The following is a 13352-nucleotide window of genomic DNA, read 5'->3' as shown; positions in this document are numbered from 1 at the left end:
ATATAGTACTTCTAAACAGGATGGACTCAGAGGTTTTTCATCCCATACGCTCTTCCCTCATTCATTCCTTTCAACACCCCTCACTTTTGGCCGCAGGGTTTCATCTCTCTCTCTCTCTCGCTCTCTCTCTCTCTCATCGTTACTGCTTTGGTTTCTGCTCTTTTCAACTTTTTGCATACATTACTTCCCCATTAAAGCATTCAGGCAGCAGCCATCGAAGTACACACTCTCACCCAGTTTTGGACAGCTTTCGAAAACAGGAGTTAATCTGCTGTTTTCATGTATGCAACTGATCATCTGCAAAACTGCTTTCAGCCTTTTTTTCGTCTTTTTAATTCAATCTGTCCAGGCATCACGACATGAACGGATCTTGACTTTTTTTCTTCACTTTTTAAAGAGATAATTATTGCAGGTTCTCAGCTTTGCATTCCTTGCGTTTACCATAAAAAGCAGGACCACATGTTACCGTACTTGCTATTTACTCCGATCCTCCCATTCTTTTACCTTCCTCAAAGCCATTTGATCCCCTTTTTCCCTCCTCCAGCCTGTCTTTGCCTTCATGCACTTCAGTGCCTCTCCCCTTCCCTTTTCCCTTCGCTCCTCCTCTTCACCTTCCCTTCTCACCCTACCCATTTTCCACTTTCCTACCTTTTGATGAGCCACTTGAAGTGGTGAAGGGTGAATGGAGGGGGGAGGGGGAATAGAAATGCTGGGAGGGGAGGGAGTTAGTACAAGGAGGAGTAGAGGAAAGGGAAGGAAGAGAGTTGGTACAGATAAGGGAATGGGTGTAGGTGAGGTGAGGTGAGGGAGGGGGAGGGGAAACATTGGTGTAGCCTGATGAGTGGCCGGGTTGATTCTGGTCCACCTCTGAAATAAGCGTGGCCACTCCAAAGAATATTCTTGGACCCCTCTAAAGAGTTCGCCTTGGGCCACTCCATGATTACGTTTGGCCACCCCATAGACTCCCTCCCCATTTTTGAAGTCGTATCCGAGGCCCTGGAGTTAAAGGGAAGGAGTGACGGGAGGGGAGGGAGATAAGACAGATCAGGGGTCGGGTGGGGTGGGGAGGGAGAAAGATGGTAGAGGAGGAGGAGGGAGGAAGGAAAAAAGGGAGGACAGTGTGTGTACAAAGGAGTATAAAGGAAAGCAAACAACTATATATCTGTTTGTCTTTTCCAGGCTGTTTGTTGTAGGGGAGATATATCTAACGTAACTATTCTGTGTGTCAGAGGCAATGATGGTGTGTGTGTGTGTGTGTGTGTGTGTGTGTGTGTGTGTGTGTGTGTGTGTGTGTGTGTGTGTGTGCAATCTTTTTTCTTGCAGTTTCACCTCTCAGTGTTCCTATTTCATTCCACTTACCCCACTCCTGTCTCACTCCCTCTACCTCACTCGCATCCCACCCCACCTGCCCCACTCACTCTCTTTTCATCCACACTACTTCCATCCCATTTCCCCAGCCACATTAACTCCTCCTTGTACCCCACTTCCATCCCACTCCACCAGCCCCACTCCACCCCACTCCATGTGTCCTACCCCTTCTACCTGCTCCACCCCATCCCACTCCACCCGCCCCACCCCATCCCACTCCACCCGCCCCACCCCATCCCACTCCACCGGCCCCACCCCATCCCACTCCACCCACCCTACCCCATCCCACTCCACCTGCCCCACCCCATTCCACTCCACCTGCCCCACCCCATCCCATTCCACCTGCCCCACCCCATTCCACTCCACAATCTCTACATTCTCACCCCACATCACAATCCCACCACTCTCTCCACTCACCGTCCCTCTCCGTTCTCCCACCACTCCACATTTCCTCTTCTTACCACTCTCATTCCTTCTTCACTCCCATTCCATTCTCATCCCACTTCACAATCACTTTCCACTCATCCCACTCAATCCCTCTCTCCCCTCTCCCCTCCAGGGTCTCAATAAATGCCCTTAATGCCTAATAATCCTCTCTCTCTCTCTCTCTCTCTCACACACACACACACACACACACACACACACACACACACACACACAACGCAGAGGATGATGGACGCAACTACAAGACAGCGTCGTTATGTATCTTATGTTTGCCTGATGTTAATTTCACTTAATAACAGAGTAACTTTGGAAATTTCGTAACACATCTTAGTGATTTATTCTGCACCATTCACCACAATACAAACTTGTGTGTTAGGCCACTGATGGGAAGTACGTGTGTGTGTGTGTGTGTGTGTGTGTGTGTGTGTGTGTGTGTGTGTGTGTGTGTGTGTGTGTGACCTCTTCACATTTTCCTTCCAACTTACACATGAGCGATGGGTGGGTGGGAGGAGCCTTGTTTTTTGACTAAGAATACATAGCTCAGTCCTAACATACCGTGGAATAAAATCTATTGAAAGGATGGTTAATATTTGTTGCTGTTTAATTGCGTTTTACTCATTTGTACTTCCCTCTTCCTCATCTCATGCCCCTTCTCTCAACTCCCATTCTCTGCCCTCACTGTTCTTCCTGTCTCTCTCCCAACTTCCCGCTTTTTCTTCACGGTCTTCTCTCGCCTCTCCTATCCTCTGTTTCCCACTTCCCTCATCTTTCCCCTCCCCTCCCTCCCTTCCTTCCTTCCTGGGGGCCTTCCTGCTTTTCTGTCCTTGTTGCTTAACTCACAGAACAGTGTTTATAGTTACAGTCTTTCCTAAAACAAACAGCCACGAAAAGACCAACAGGTTTGTTTCTGTTTGGTTTCCTATGTATTGCCAACCTTTCCGCTCCCCTTTTCTGCATCCACCATCCCCTTCCGCTCCCCTCCTGTTCCCCCGCTCGTCCCCTCACGCACCACCTCCCCTCCTTTCTTCCTCACCCTCCACCTCCCCTCCTTTCTCCCTCACCCTCCACCTCCCCTCCTTTCTCCCTCACCCTCCACCTCCCCTCCTTTCTTCCTCTCCCTCCACCTTCCCTCCTCTCTCCCACACCCTCCACTTTCCCTCCTCTCTCCCCAATCACCCCCACGCCTTCCATCCCCCTCCTCTCCCTTTACTTGCCTTCTCCGTCAAAACCTTTCCTCCTACGCATCCCCTCACATCCTATCCCCTCCTGTCCTCCCACTTGCCCCCTCACCCTCCTCCTCCCCTCCTGTCTCCCCACTCGCCTCTTCAACTCTCCACCTCTCCTTCTCTTCCCCCACTCGCTCCCTCACCCTCCTTTCCTCCCTCTTGCTTTGCCTTTTCCTCACCTCGTGGAATTAGGTATCAAGTCGTTGCCATCTCTGTAACAAACAACCCCGAAAGGACCATTAGGTGTGTTGCTGTTTGCTTTCCTTTGTACTCCGGTGTACGTCTGTTTCCCCTCCTCTTCCTCCCTCTCCCATCTTTCTCTGTTTCTCTCCGTCTTCTCTCCTTCTTCCCCCCTCCCCTGTTTCTCCTACTTCCCTCCCTCTTCCCCACCTCTTCTTCCTCCCCCTCACTCCCCTCTCCTCCTGCCTGCCTGCCTTCCCCTCCGCCAGCTGACCTTGGCTGCACTGGGTCAGGGGTCGGGATCAATAGAGGTGAGGGCAGGGGCAGGCCAGGGCAGGGACGGGGAGGGGAGTGGGGAGTGAGGGAAGAGGAGTGAGGGGGAAAGGGGAGAGTGAGAGGGGAAAGGGGAAGAGGTGTAGGAGAGTTAGGGGGGAGGGAGAGAGAAATAAGGGTAAAAAGGGGGAGTGAGGGGAGAAAGAGGGAAGTAAGGGCGTGAGGGGAGAAAGAAGGGGGTGAGGGGAGAGGAGTAAGTAGCCTTCTTGCTTTGCTCTCCGTATCTTCAGCTCATATATTTAGATATCATAGTCACAGCCTTTCTTGTAATAAACAGCCCCGAAAGGACCATTAGGTGTGTTGCTGTCTGCCTTCCTTTGTACTCCTTTGACGGGCAAGGGAGAGAGGAATAGGGGAATGAGGGGGGAGAGAAAGAGAGAGAGGGAGGAGTAAGTGAGCGGGGTAGAGGGAGAGAGAGGAGCAAGCTAGTGGGGGGAGAGCGAGAGAGAGAGAGGAGCAAGCGAGTGGGGGGAGAGCGAGAGAGAGGAGCAAGCGAGTGGGGGGAGAGGGAGAGAGAGAGGAGCAAGCGAGTGGGGGGAGAGGGAGAGAGAGGAGCAAACTAGTGGGGGGAGAGGGAGAGGGAGAGAGAGAAGAGCAAGCGAGTGGGGGGAGAGAGAGGAGTAAGCGGGTGGGGGGAAAGGGAGAGAGAGAGTAAGCGAGTGGGGGGAGAGGGAGAGAGGAGGGAAGGGGAGTAGGGAAAGGAAATGGAGATGGGTGAGAGTTGGAAAAAGGGATAATGAGTAGGGGGGGAGGGGAGAGGACTATGGTAGTGAGGGGAGGGGTAAAGGGGAGTTAGAGAAGGAGGGGAGTGGGAGAGGGGAATGAGGGGAGAGGAAAATGAGAAGGGAGTAGGGGAGGGAAATGGAAATGGGTGAGAGTTGGAAGAGAAGGGAGAGGGAGTAGGGGTGGAGGGGAGAGGAGTAAGGGAGTGGCAGAAGAACGAAAATAGATGAGAGTGAGGAGGAATTGGCGGAGGGGAGGGGAGAGGAAAGAGAAAAGGAATGGAGACATAAGGAGAGGATAGGGGGAGATGGAGGAATACGCGGAAGGGGGAGGGAAATGAGAAGAAAGAGGGTTTGTGAGAGGGAAGAGAGGGCTGGTGATGGTAAGAGGAAAAAGGGAGGAGAAGAGAGAGGGGGCGAGAGATTAAGGAGAGGGGAGAGATTGTGGGTTTGTGAGTGGGAAGAGGGAGGGATTTGGAGTGGGGATGAGAGGGAAAGACGGAGGGGGAGGATGTTGATGGTGGAGAGGAGTAGGAAGTATAATGAAGGTAGGAGAGAGGGGGGAGGGGGGAAGGGATGTACTTTTCATTAGTCGCAGTTTTTTTCTGTAGTCTTTTTCTGCTTTAGAGGGGTTCTGTTTTCATTTACTTAGTGCTCTCTCTCTCTCTCTCTCTCAATAAACCCACCAACCTCCACATGTTGCTGTCTCTCCCGTGATCAGCTGCCATTCCCGCGCTGATGACGTCACCACCAATCAGCGCCCAGCGCCATGTCCGGGCGGCTGGCTTCGTCTTGGGCTTGGTACATCTGAAAAGAAGTTATATCTGTACCTCTTTTGACGCTGCGCGAATAATTTTAATATAAAAAGTATGTAATATGGTACATAATATTTTGTTGAGGAGCAAATGTTGAGCGGTGGATCAGAGATTTGAAATTTAAATTTATAAGGCCGTTGTAACTTAACCGGCCGCGGCTTGATCGTTTGATTATGGCGTTTGGCGTTTATGTCTCCAAATTAAACGATTCCGGCCGGCGATGCATACAGACATTCCCAACCGACAGCAAGTTCATAACTTGCCTCCGCCAACTCCCGTGATGTGTTGCCTGTCGTTTCCGTCCCGAGGAAGGGAATGTCAGGCGGGCTGAAGCTAATCCTGGTGAAGGTGACGGTTGTAGGATGAAATATCGGAGTGGCAGTGTCGCCGTGAGCAGGGCTGAGGTTATGCCAAATTTGCCTCTCGGTTCCCTGTAAGTTGACATTGGTTGAGGATATATCGTGGAAAAGATTTGCAAAATTTTATATTTCGTAGCTTTACAAATCAGTATACCTGTAGGGTTGTTGGTATTATGATGTTACCGAAGTGTACGGTGGTGGAATAACCTCCACAACCTTATAGAAAACATCCTTGTGGTAGTTATTGCGTACACTGGAATTAATGGTTAGCACCTTCAGTACAAGGGGTCTTATTGGGTGAATGTAATGGTTTGACGGTAGCTGAAAAATAACAGGTGTACTGGAGTGGTTGCAGCAAGTCGTTTCTGCATCCGTGACTCACTGTTAGGGGTCTTCAGGAGTGGGTGAAATCGTTTGTTGTATTAGACATCATTGTATTGAGGTAGTTAATGGACGTTGCTTGTAGCCTCTACACAACCAGCAGTCTTCTGAACTGTGTATTCGTTTTCCTGTACCCAAATTTATCTTGTCATGAGACGTCATCATATTAAATCGATTGAAAATAATCGCGGCAGCCTAATATAAGTTCATTGTAGTTTATTGTGATTATAGAATATGTAGGTAGTCCGAGGACGTATAGCCAGATATTATTATTGCCACGATTTATTCTAACCAGTTAAATTATAGACAAGTGAATGATTATAATCAGTTGAATTTATTTGGACCGATTGTTGATGAAAACATTTGCTATTTGGTTAAAGTAAATTATTTATGTACATGATATGTTTAATTATTGGCTCAGATAACTCCATCACTACGAGGAGTCTGAGCCTGCAACATCGCCTAGCAGTATCAGAAATATGAAAGGTCATCGTACTGAGGAGGCTGATGAAGGTTGTTTGTGACACCTAGACTGAGTAAATCCGACATAGGCGTCTTACTGAAAGGATGATGTAGATTTGGGTAGGTTTGAGTATTGCTGTAGATATTCTTACAATTAACCCCATGAATACGGTGACATTTTTTTTTTTTCTTTTGCTAACCTCAGACGTTTTTATTCAGCATTTATGCACGGGAATCAGAGCAATCTCCAGTTTATCCAAATGTAAAATCTGCTGTATTATGATTATATTATTACCCCTTCACTTCTCTTTATTGTGGCTGTCTCCTGGCCATTTCAGATTTGTATTTTTTTTTTTTTTTTTTTTTTGGGGGGGATGGAATGGTTAGGTACATTTCATTAATCCTTATTCTGCAAGAGAGTGTCCTGAGCTGTATGCAAGTCTGTCGTCAAATGGAACAGATAAATAGGACATCTTTGGACATCATCTCACTCAGCCTCTTGAATCTATTGGCGTCATTGTCAAGTTCATGCTACCTCTAAACAATTTGACTTAGACTGGAGCAAGGTCTAGAACTGGAGTGGCGAAGTACTGCTGTATCAACCATTTCACAGCTAAAGTTAAATAATGTATTAGTGTAGTGATAGTGAACCTAAAATGAAGCTAACATTTCTGTATTCAGAGGGAGGAAGAGTTTAACCCATTAGCTCCCAGAGTTCCTGTGCAAGGGATTTTGCTGGAAGGGTGGTAGGCGTACCGCCCTCCGCCTATCGGCTCATAGTCGCGAAACTCACAGGTTCCTACCCCGGGGTTCCCTTCTTTATTAGATTTTGAAAATGCCCATTTCTGCCCTATATTGAGGACCCTGGACGCTAATGGGATGATATCATCCCCACACTAGGCTACACGTTCCATGGGCAATGTAAACAATGTAACACGTGGCTTGATGAGTGTAAACAATGCACCACGTTCTTTGGTTAGCGTAGAAAACGCAACGCATGTTTTGAATGTGTTAATAGTGTTGCACATGTTTTGGTTAATATGAAAAATGTAGCACCTGCTGTGGTGCGCGCGCGCACACACCCACAGCCACCCCCCCCCCACACACACACCTAATAGTGGTCTACCTACCTACCTATCGTATAAATTTATGCGTGTCCAGTTACCTATCTGTGTATCTGTCACTCTGAAATAACTACCTACCTGCCTTATCTATACAAACAAACTATCTCTTCAAATTTTCATTTTTCTACACGTCACCTTATCTATATATCTATTTATATATCTATCTCTATCTGTTTATCTCATTGTCTACTACATATATATATATATATATATATATATATATATATATATATATATATATATATATATTATCTCTACCATTATGTGTACAATCATGTCATGAAACTACTGTATCTGTCTGTAATAGCGTACTTTTCTTTTTACCATATCAGCCTGTCTATCTCCCAACCTTCATGCTTATATAACCGTCAGTCTACAAGTGTCTACTGTTATCTCTCTGCGTTATAGATCAGGGAATGCGTCACTACAGATTAGAGAGGGAGAGAGTACGACAGTCTCACTCACTCTCTCTCTCTCTCTCTCTCTCTCTCTCTCTCTCTCTCTCTCTCTCTCTCTCTCTCTCTCTCTCTCTCTCTCTCTCTCTCTCTCTCATCACCTTTTTGCTATCAATATATAGCAAGTATTGTGTACTGTACAAATCGCATATGTCTGTTCATCTGTTAATCCTTGAAACTCTCCTCATCTTCTCCTCTCGTGTCACTTCTCCTCTCCTCTCCTCTCTCCTGTTGTCTTCTCACCTACTAGTTCCCCTTCCCTGCCACCCATCGCTCTCCGTATTCCTCCCTTCCCCCCAACATTACAATTCCCTCCCTCCTTCATCTCCCTTCCCCCACCCTTCCCCATCTTCCCCCTACTAATTCTTCTTCGTTGCATCCCCTTCCCCCTACTCTCTTCTCCTCCCTTGCCCCCACCTTCCCCCTACTCCCTCTCCCGGGAAGGTGAGGGGAAGGGGATTCGTAAAATCTCCTCCCTAATCCATTCCCCATCCCATACATCCCTTCTCGCCCCTCACAGCCCTGTTTTTACTCCCCACCCATGTTTACGGTGAAGGAGAGAGAGAGAGAGAGAGAATCTTGCTGCCCTGTTCCTTATTTCACCCATTAACATTTCCTCATTTCTTCCTCCTCCCTTTCCCTTTTCATCCGTAGTCCTTCCTATTCCCTTCCTCCTCTTCCCTTTTTTACTTTTCACTCTCCCTTCCTCCTCTTCCCTTTTTTACTTTTCACTCTCCCTTCCTCCTCTCCTTTCCCTCACCCGTCCCATTCCTCCTTTCCCATGACCTCTTCCTTCCATCCTTTCCTTCTTCCTTCCTCTTCCTTCTCCCCGTCATCTCCTGATTCTCCTCACGGTGTCCTTCCCTTCCTGCGCACTAACCCTTTCCCATCCCATTCCTCCTCTTCCTACTTTCCCTCCCAGCCTCCGTGTTTCTCCCTTCCCCTCATCCCATTCCATTCTGCTTTCTCCCTGCTGCTGTTCCACCCTTTCCCCTCTTTTATTTTCCCCTTCCCCCCTTTCCATCCTTTCCCTCCCTCCTCTCATCTCGTCCCAGCCCCTTTATTCTACCTTTACCCTTCTTCCATTCTCTCTTCTCCCCTCCCTTCCTCTCTCCCTTGCTCTCTCTTCAACCTATTTCCTTCCCCCATTCCTCACCCTCTTCCATTCTCCCTACTCTGTCGTCTTTTTCTCCCCCCCCCCCATACTGACGGGACACGGGTGGGAGGGGAAGGAGGATTGGAACGAAAAATAAATCTCTTGTAAAGGTGTGCAAAAGGAAGGAGAGGGATAGGACAGATTCAGTGTACCTAGGGCTAAAACTTACACACACACACACACACACACACACACACACACACACACACACACACACACACACACACACACACACACACACACACACACACACACACACACACACACACACACACACACACACACACACACACACACACACACACACACACACACACACACACACACACACACACACACACACACACACACACACACACACACACACACACACACACACACACACACACACACACACACACACACACACACACACACACACACACACACACACACACACACACACACACACACACACACACACACACACACACACACACACACACACACACACACACACACACACACACACACACACACACACACACACACACACACACACACACACACACACACACACACACACACACACACACACACACACACACACACACACACACACACACACACACACACACACACACACACACACACACACACACACACACACACACACACACACACACACACACACACACACACACACACACACACACACACACACACACACACACACACACACACACACACACACACACACACACACACACACACACACACACACACACACACACACACACACACACACACACACACACACACACACACACACACACACTTTGTTTTTCCGCTTCTCTCTTTGTCACGTTTCCCCCCACTGGCTTCCGGCCCAGTGATGCCCATCGCTTTTATCATCAAACTTGTGTGGGTTCTTTTTCCAATAACAGACCTGAGTGAATGTCGGATTAACTTCCACACTACCCTCACCATTATTATTATTATTATTATTATTATTATTATTATTATTATTTAAAATGCCTTCAGTGTTGTCATCAGGCCATATAATCCTGATTAGGAAAGGCTTTTCAATCAGAATACATAATTATGGTAGGCTTGGTGAGAAAAGGGAGGAAATTTTAAATAGTAATAATAATAGTAGTAATGATTATAGTAATAAATAGGAGGGATTATGTTGCTGCATATATTAACTCTTCAGAATTGTTTGGAGAGAGAGAGAGAGAGAGAGAGAGAGAGAGAGAGAGAGAGAGAAAAAAAAAGAGAGGGAGAGAGAGAGAGAAATAATTCAAAATACTTTAATCGTAGTCTAATGCCATGCCTCACGCCGCGTGCTGTGAGGGGTGACGGCCTACAGGTGTTTCTGCCCCTGCTCAATAACGACGGCGTAGTGAAAGGATTAATTTTTGGAGGCTGAAGGAGATAATTCCAAGTGGATTTATTAATTTTGCCAGTCTTTATTTTTACATGTTCTTAGTTTATTTTGTATTATTCTTTACTATTAAGGCCAGTTCCTATTTTCTTGACTTTACTGTTTTATTTACTTATTGTACTGGATTTTACCATTTTCTTTTACTTTTTATTTTAGTTTTCTGTATTTGCTATTTTTATTTTACTGTTTATTTTATTTTTTCTTATATCTATGTATTTTACTATTTTCTTGTTATTTTACTGTTTTGTTTATCTTTTATTTTTTCTTTTATTTTTATTTTACTATTTTATTTATTTCACTACATTCTATTTATCATTTTCTTTATTTTACTATTTTCTTTACTTATTTTACTATTTTCTTGCATCATCGTACCATTTTTGGACTTTTTATGCCATTTTCTTTCCAAACAATATAATTCTCATTGCGTACTTTACCATTTTGTTTAACATTGTCTTTACTTCTCTGTACACGCGTGGATTCCTTTATCACACTGCCGCCAGACGATTGTGTTCAGCTGAGGGAAATCTGGGTGGTCAGAGGGTTTTAGCTAATCTTCGTTAACCCTGGCGATTTTGTTGAGTCATTTTCTATCTTTCTCTTTTCGTTTTTATTTTTCTGACGGTGGGATTATGTGTAAAAGAAAAACGTCCTACCTGTCACAAGATTAATGAGAGAGAGAGAGAGAGAGAGAGAGAGAGAAGCAGTGAAATGCAGGAAGAAACAAATGTGACATAGTGAAAGAAAAAAACAATCACGGCGAGAGAGAGAGAGAGAGAGAGAGAGAGAGAGAGAGAGAGAGAGAGAGAAGCAGTGAAATGCAGGAAGAAACAAATAAGTGACATGGTGAAAGAAAAAAACAATCACGGCGAGAGAGAGAGAGAGAGAGAGAGAGAGAGCAAAGGTGAGTCAGTGAAAAGTGCAACACGCTGGACCTAAAATTGCGTTTAATTAGACTTTATCACTGCTGGGGGGGGGGGCCCGGCTCCCCCTCAACCCCCTTCGCTTCCAACACCTCTTTTGCTTCATTCTTTCCTCCTCCACACCATTATTTTTTTATTTATTTTTTCCAGCCAGTCCATTAAGGTCTTCGGTGCGGTGTTGTCTTTTTCGTGTTCATGGTACCGCTGGACGATTTGACTCAGCTTAGGGAATGGTTCTCGTCGTGAAGAGGTTATGTTCACTTGGCCTTCAGTACGAGGACGTCATATATATATTCTTGCCGCTGCCAGACGATTTTACTCAGCCAGTTAGAGAGCTTGTGTGGTGCTGGTGTTAAATCCATCATTAATCCCGTTTCGTAATTTGTTTTTCCTATATTGCCAGACGATGTTACTCAGACGAGGCGAGATAATGAAGAGGTCAGAGAGTCACCATTGACTCGAACGCCGCTTCACATAACATTCTGGCAACCTCCAGACGATTTTTCTCAGCAGAAGGGAGACATCTCGGATTGAAGAGATTGCCAACTGTTGCCATTATTTCCATTAATACATTGTCTTTTTTTTTTTCCTCCACTTCTCTACGATTTTATCCAGTTACGTAGAGCTCGTCATGTAGAGGTTAACACTGAGAGCGAGAGGGTACTCTTAAGCTAAGTAAAATCGTCTGACGGTAGAACGAGTAATACAAATAAGATTTACCCTCAGAGGGTTCATACTTTCCTACAACTTTTTAAAAAATATATTCTTGTTGATACTAGACGATCATATTCAATAGAATGCTTTTGATAAGATATTTTACACTCCTGGTCACTGACTCCTCCAGTACTTTAAGTTCTTCCAGTGGTTAATAAAAAATCGGCAGGAGGCAGTAAGTAACATCTTGAGACAGAAGGAGTAGAGATAGCGCCCTGGAAGTGGAGGGGTTATGAAGGCTGTAATGCAACCCTCCAGTTCCGTAAGTCGCTCGTCAGGGGCATAACAAGCGTTTGAGTGTACCAAGAATAAAACTGAATAGATGTCGTCGTACTGAAGGGGTTAACGTGTTTACTCCGATGACATATTTAACATTTATTCTTGCTTTAACCAAACGAATTTATTCAGTTTCGAAACACGTATCGAGTTATTTCAGTACAAAAGGGTTGTAAAAAAGCATTACTTGAGGTAGAATACAAAAGACGTCCTCGGGGAGAAAGTTGAATAACTGCTTGTTGAACTGTGTATATTTGAACATCATTTGTCCCCATGTTTAACCTCCTCATTATTACGATTACTCTTACCTGAATAAACTCGCTTCGTATTTGCCTGAAGGCTGTAAATTACCAAAGTGAGACCATAGATGGAAGTGGTTAATTGATAAACATTGTTATCCTCTTGATTGTTACAAGATTTCTCGGCTGAACCAATTCTTCTCGCCTTTCTTCCAACCTCATCAGCTCACGTTGTCTTCTCTTTTCTCGGCGTCTTACAAACCGCTTCCTCTTGGTTCCTCTTACACTGTCCTCCCGTGACGCATTTTATCCCAGCCTGTCTTACCGTATATTATGTCGTTTATTACTGCTTCCTCGTACCCCATCTTACCATGTTTCATCTTCCACAATAATCGTTTCCTCTCTCCATTTTAGTGTATTTTATCGTATTATACTCAGTCTCATTCTGTTTTTCTGTATCTCAACTCTTTAGTGTTTCTTCTCACACCATCACACCCTGTCCTACCCTATCTTATATTCATGATAACCGTTTCCTCTCACTCCGTCTCACTCCATCTTCCCCTACCAAATTTACCCCCTCTCACCCTGTCTCAGGTCCATCTCAGTCTGTCTTACCCTATCTCAGCTTCATATTAACCCCACTCACTCCATCTCACACTCTCCCCGTTTAAACTCTCTGATATTCAGTTTCTGTCATTGTATCTTACTCTGTCATGGCTCCCTACTGACCACATCTAATTCCATCTCATCCT

General features: G+C 45.7%; 1 protein-coding gene across 1 annotated transcript in view; it reads left to right on the top strand.

Moving 5' to 3' along the window:
- Plc21C (Phospholipase C at 21C) overlaps window positions 1–13352 on the top strand; it is a 739135-nt gene that overhangs the window by 42929 nt on the left and 682854 nt on the right. The gene's annotated exons all lie outside the window — the stretch shown is intronic.

Source organism: Coenobita brevimanus, chromosome 55, assembly GCF_032717465.1.
Source record: "Coenobita brevimanus isolate Jiangsu-jjx chromosome 55, ASM3271746v2, whole genome shotgun sequence".
In the NCBI taxonomy this organism is placed as follows: domain Eukaryota; kingdom Metazoa; phylum Arthropoda; class Malacostraca; order Decapoda; family Coenobitidae; genus Coenobita; species Coenobita brevimanus.
This window is presented reverse-complemented; position numbering and strand designations above follow the sequence as displayed.